This window comes from Perna viridis, chromosome 15 (assembly GCF_037379345.1).
Source record: "Perna viridis isolate PV_CMFRI_1.1 ecotype Kerala chromosome 15, ASM3737934v1, whole genome shotgun sequence".
Lineage (NCBI taxonomy): Eukaryota > Metazoa > Mollusca > Bivalvia > Mytilida > Mytilidae > Perna > Perna viridis.
In genome coordinates, this window is record NC_142459.1 from 21580820 (window position 1) to 21587731 (window position 6912).

The 6912-nt window shown below is 38.8% G+C and overlaps 1 pseudogene across 1 annotated transcript in view; it reads left to right on the top strand.

Annotated features, from left to right (window-relative positions):
- Positions 1-6912, top strand: part of LOC148597451 (uncharacterized) — a 33229-nt pseudogene that overhangs the window by 16630 nt on the left and 9687 nt on the right. The window lies entirely within an intron of this gene.

Below are 6912 nucleotides of genomic sequence, written 5' to 3' on the forward strand. Positions count from 1 at the left end.
AAAAGTGGGTTCACCTACTTGTTTGCCGTGAGTTGCAACCCGTGAGTTATTGGTGGGCGAGGAGGTCCTAGTGGATGAAGGTCGTATCTAGACTCCAGTCGTGACGTAACCCCCGTGTCATCGATGGCTGGATGATCGAGGATACGGCTGTATATGCCACTCGGCTCTTAGGTCATCTAAACGGGAGATCGGATGGACCCGGTTCGATCAATCGGCTGGTCACGCCATGCCCTTCATTTGTCCACCTGCTTTACTGATGGCATTTTGTTAAATCCAATGTTTCTAAGATTTTCAAAAGCTTACAAATGGCAAATGAAGAAGGCGGTGGCTCATGGGTCAATCGAGTAGTACGCTGTCTATGCGCCATTGATAGATACGCTCTGTTCGAGTATGTCGTCTCTGGAATCCCTGATGCTATCTGCTGGAAATCCGTAGAGTCCTAGCATCGCCCGTGTTGGCACTCGGTGGCGGGTGGGGAACAGAGACGATGAAACTTACTAAAACTTAACATGGCGACAAAAAACAACGGGGAGTCCAATGTTTCTTATTAAAAAATAACGAAAAAGTGATGTCTGCAATTCTTCCGATGAAAGTGATAAAAACTGGCCAAGATTTATTGTAATTTCTGCAAAAGATAAAGACAAAAATGTTAATGAACTTTCTCCTTTTTTAATACAGAAAACTATCAAGGGTGTAGCTGGTGATGTTAAAGATACAAAGAAAATAAGATCAGGAATTTTAATTGAATGCCTCAGACCTGGCCAATCATCAAATTTGTTAAAATTAACCAGGATTGGTGACCTTGATGTGGTTTCATCTGCACACAAGTCACTAAATCAGTCACAGGGTGTCCTTAAATACCGGGGTCGAGACCTCGACGCCTTGACTGATGAAGAGATCTGTGAGGAAGTGAAATCACAAGGCGTTAAGTCAGTGAAAAGATTTACTTCTCGACGTGCAGATGCAACCACACCAATGAGAACAATCCTGTTAACATTTAGTTCCACTTCAGTGCCATCTCATGTCTACATTGGTCCATACAGGACAGCTGTCAGTCTGTATATTCCTAACCCACTTCGGTGTTTTAAATGCCAGAAGTTTGGGCATGGAAAGGGCCAGTGTAGAGGAAAACTGTTTTGTTTCCGATGCTCTGAAGAAGGACACGAGGGAATCGACTGCAGAAAAGATCTGAAATGCAGAAACTGTGAGGAAGCTCACATGTCATCATCTAAAGATTGCCCTCTTTATAAGAAAGAAAAAGATATTTTAAAGATAAAAACTGAAAACAAAATTTCATATAGTGAAGCTCGCCAGAAGTGGTCCCTTTCCAACAATTTTCTTGCATCTGGCAAAACATCTTATGCTAGTGTTGCAAAGCGTGCTTGTCTGTCCTCGACTGTTGAGGTGCAGACGATCATGAGTTGGAAAGAGGATATCAATGGTCTTGCCAAACTGCCCACTGAGGTATCCACCAAAATAATGAAACCATCCAAAAAATGTTTTGAGGAAATTAAAAAGGCCAGAGCTAAGAAATCTCACCATTGTTCCCAGACTCAGTCATCCCAAAATTCCGGATCATCTTCAAAATCATCTCCATCATCACAACAGTCATCGTCTTCCAAATCTCAACAGAAGAATGTCCAACCCCCAAAAAAGCTGGGGAATTTCCGTGTGGAGGACTTGGAGAAATCCAAGTCTAGGCGACAGATTGTGTCGCCTGTGGTGTCGGACTCGGATTCCGAATCTGACATGGAAACAACAGATCATGGACTTTGTCCAGGTGAAAACTGGCTGGGTCCCGACCTTGATCAGATTGACCAAACAGATCCTGTTGCCATGAAAAAATACAAGGAGCAATTCGAATTGACCTTAATGGTGGCACTCGTACTAGAAGGTCATCGAGTCGTGGTCGCGGATCCAAGTCAGAGAAAATATCCCCCATTCGTCACCCATAAAAATGGCCAAATTACTTCAATGGAATTGTCGAGGTTTAAAGGCTAATATTTTGGAATTAACTCTTCTTGTTCAGTCTATTTTACCAGTTGCATTATGTCTCCAGGAGACTCATTTAAAAGAAACGGATCAAATTTCCGTAAAAGGATATACAATGTATAGTACATTTGCTGAGGCAAATGAACGAGCTGCTGGTGGATCTACCATTTTTATTAGGGACAGAGTAATACATAGTTCAGTTCCTTTAACTACCGATCTACAAGCAGTGGCCGTTCGGTTATCCCTTGATAAAACCATAACCGTTTGTTCCATTTACATTCCCCCAAATTCAATTTTGTGCAGAAATAAATTAGTTGATGTGGTTAAGCAGTTGCCCAAACCATTTATTATTTTGGGTGACTTTAATGCTCATAATCCTTTATGGGGAAGTAATCATACGAATGATAAAGGTAAAAAAAGTTGAGGAGCTCCTTCAGCAAGAAGATTTGTGCATATTTAATGACGGATCTTCAACGTTCCTTCATTCAGGCAATGGATCGTATTCTTCTATTGATTTAAGCATTTGTGATCCTCTCGTACTTTCAGAGTTTACATGGCGAGTTCATGATGACTTGTGCGGGAGTGATAATTTTCCAATTATTTTGGAACATTTATCCTCCAAAACGGAGGAACGTCAACCTCGTTTTAAACTTGAGAAAGCAGATTGGGCTTCATTTGACGAATTACGATTAGAAACGATGAAGGATGTTGAAGATCCCATTTTATTATTTAATGAAAGACTGACATCAATTGCTAATAAAACAATACCTAAAACCTCGACAAATCCAAAAAGGCCTAGTAAACCATGGTTTACTGATGAGTGCGACAAAGCGATCGAAGAACGCAACAAGGCCCATCGCCGGTTTGACAAAAATCCTACACCAGCAAATCTGTCAAACTTCCGAATATTTCGAGCAAAAGCTCGACGTACATGTAAACAAGCCAGACGAACCTCTTGGAAAAATTTTGTTTCTAGTATTAAATCTCACACTCCCCTCAATAAAGTTTGGAATTTTATTAGAAAAGTAAAAGGAAAAAAATCGAATTCTTCAGTGAAACACCTTAAAGTTGGTAATACCACTCTAACCACCGAAAAAGATATCGCCAATAAGCTAGCTGAAACATTCGCTAAACATTCATCCTCAACTAACTACAAACCGGATTTTCAAAAAATTAAATCATCTGCAGAAAAGACAAAATTAAACTTCAAGTCAAATAATGCTGAATCCTACAACTCTCAATTTTCTATAGAGGAACTAAAATCGTCACTGGCTAAAGCCCACGATACAGCTAGTGGGCTAGATAATATTCACTATCAACTTTTGAAACATCTTCCTGATCCATCTCTACATATACTTCTTGCGTTAATGAACGAGATATGGACTTCTGGTAACGTCCCGTCCATCTGGAAAACGGCTTCAGTTGTCCCTATTCCAAAACCAGGAAAGGATCATACGGATCCTTCAAATTATCGCCCGATCGCATTGACAAGCTGCGTCTGCAAGGCTGTGGAACGAATGGTCAATGATCGCCTTGTGTGGTTCCTTGAGAAGCACAACTTACTCACTAATATTCAGTGTGGTTTTAGGCAAGGCAGAAGTACTCTTGACCATTTAGTCCGGTTTGAAACGCTCATCAGAAATGCATTTGCTAAAAAAGAACATGTTGTGTCGGTCTTTTTCGATTTAGAAAAAGCCTATGACACGACGTGGAAATATGGTATTTTAAAAGATATATTTGATATGGGGTTGAAAGGAAGACTTCCTCTGTTCTTGTCTAATTTTTTGTCAGATCGTCATTTTAATGTGAGGGTAAATTCGACTTTTTCTGAGGAGAAGGAACAGGAAATGGGTGTTCCTCAGGGAAGTATTCTTTCTGTCACTCTCTTCAGTACTAAAATTAATAGTTTAGCCCAAGTTTTGAAGGACAATATCGACGGTTCCTTGTATGTAGACGACTTTTTGATCTGCTACAGGGGACAAAATATGAGTAATATTGAAAGGCAGTTACAACTTTGCCTCAAAAGAATTGAGCAATGGGCTTTGGAGAATGGGTTTAAGTTTTCTACATCTAAAACTGTTGGTATGCACTTTTGTGGAAAGCGAAAGCTGCATCCGGACCCAGATCTCTTTCTTTATGGTAATAAAATCAAAATAGTAGAAGAAACAAAATTCCTTGGATTACTTTTTGATAGTAAACTTTCTTTTCTTCCCCATATCAAATTACTTAAATCTAGGTGTCTTAAGGCACTAGATATTTTAAAAATGGTGTCCAGTACCGATTGAGGTGCTGATACCTCAATTTTATTAAATTTATATAGATCTTTGGTTAGGTCTAAACTTGATTATGGATCTATTGTTTATGGTTCCGCCAAAAAATCTTACCTTAAAATTTTAGACGTTGTTCACCACCAGGGGTTGCGACTTTGCCTTGGTGCCTTCAGAACCTCTCCTATTGAGAGCCTTTATGCCGAGGCAAATGAACCATCCCTTGGAGACAGACGTTTGAAATTAGGTCTTCAATATGTAAGTAAACTTATGGCCTACCCAGATAGCCCTGCCTACGACTGTGTCATTAATCCTATTTATGTCGACATTTATCGAAAACATGAAAGCAAAACCCCTCCTTTTGGAATTCGAATAAAACCTCATTTGGAAGCAATTCATCTGGAGACCAATGCAGTGACACCTGTTGTTACTTCGAAATGCCCTCCATGGGAGCTTCCACATCCTTCTTTCATTTTTGATCTGCGTGAATATAAAAAGTCCGATACCAATCCTTTATTTTTACAACAAAAATTTTCTGAAATTAAAGCAAATTATCCGGATTTTTCGACGGTGTATACAGATGGCTCAAAAGATGGCGATAGCGTTGTATGTGCTGCTGTCCATGGTGACAGAACTGTAACTGAACGGTTGCCATCGAGCGCTTCCATATTCACAGCTGAAGCTAGAGCCATATTGTTAGCACTTAAATTGATTACTCAATCTTATCTGTCACAGTTTATTATTTGTTCTGACTCTTTGAGCTGTCTTTTGGCAATTAAGAATCACAAACTGAAAAACACTCTTATTTTACAAATTTTGTATTTTATTCATCGACTTCGGGAATTTGATAAAGAGATTGTTTTTCTCTGGGTACCCAGTCATGTTGGTATTCAGGGGAATTCAGTTGTAGACAGGGTTGCCAAAAAGGCATTAAATGAAGTAATAAAGGACGTTAGTTTGCCATTCACTGATTTTAAACCTTTATTAAGGAAATATATTTTAAAGATGTGGCAGGACCGTTGGGACGGTCTTGAACACAACAAACTCAATTCCATAAAACCCGATCTAGGCTTTCATCAATCCGGGTCGGGCAATCGCAAAGAGCAAGTGGTCATGACTAGATGCCGCATTGGACATTCTAGATTTACACATGGCCATTTGCTTATTGGTGAGCCTCCACCTGAGTGTATCCCATGTGATTGCCCTTTCTCTATCAAACATGTTCTTCTGGATTGTGTGGATTTTGCCAACACCAGGCAAAATTATTTTGACTGCGCCAATATGTTTGATTTGTTCAAGACCGTTTCATCTAAAAACATTATCGATTTCTTGCGGGACATCGGTTTATTTAATAAAATCTAAATTGGATACCTTCCTTGATTTTTCAATATTTTAAATGTTTTATCGAAGTTATGTTTCTATATGTATTTTATGTCTTAGGTTCACCTTTTATGTACCTTTTTATATGTAAATAGCTGTTTGTTTTAATTTCATTATTTTATGAAGAGACTTTGATCTTGCTTTTAATATTTTCCTTGCATTAAATGTTCTTGCCGTGATATGGCCCTGGTCGCCGAAACGGCAATAAACAACAACAATCAATCAATCAATCAATATTTTAAATGTTTTATCGAATTTATGTTTCTATATGTATTTTATGTCTTAGGTTCACCTTTTATGTACCTTTTTATATGTAAATAGCTGCTTGTTTTAATTTCATTATTTTATGAAGAGACTTTGATCTTAATTTTAATATTTTCCTTGCATTAAATGTTCTTGCCGTGATATGGCCCTGGTCGCCGAAACGGCAATAAACAACAACAATCAATCAATCAATCCGGATTTTTCGACGGTGTATACAGATGGCTCAAAAGATGGCGATAGCTTTGCATGTACTGCTGTCCATGGTGACAGAACTGTAACTGAGCGGTTGCCATCGAGCGCTTCCATATTCACAGCTGAAGCTCGAGCCATATTGTTAGCACTTAAATTGATTACTGAATCTAATCTGTCACAGTTTATTATTTGTTCTGACTCTTTGAGCTGTCTTTTGGCAATTAAGAATCACAAACTGAAAAACACTCTTATTTTACAAATTTTGTATTTTATTCATCGACTTCGGGAATTTGATAAAGAGATTGTTTTTCTCTGGGTACCCAGTCATGTTGGTATTCAGGGGAATTCAGTTGTAGACAGGGTTGCCAAAAAGGCATTAAATGAAATAATAAAGGACGTTAGTTTGCCATACACCGATTTTAAACCTTTAATAAGGAAATATATTTTAAAGATGTGGCAGGACCGTTGGGACGGTCTTGAACACAACAAACTCAATTCCATAAAACCCGATCTAGGCGTTCATCAATCCGGGTCGGGCAATCGCAAAGAGCAAGTGGTCATGACTAGATGCCGCATTGGACATTCTAGATTTACACATGGCCATTTGCTTGTTGGTGATCCTCCACCTCAGTGTATCCCATGTCATTGCCCTTTCTCTATCAAACATGTTCTTCTAGATTGTGTGGATTTTGCCAACACCAGGCAAAATTATTTTGACTGCGCCAATATGTTTGATTTGTTCAAGACCGTTTCATCTGAAAACATCGTCGATTTCTTGCGGGACATCGGTTTATTTAATAAAATCTAAATTGGATAC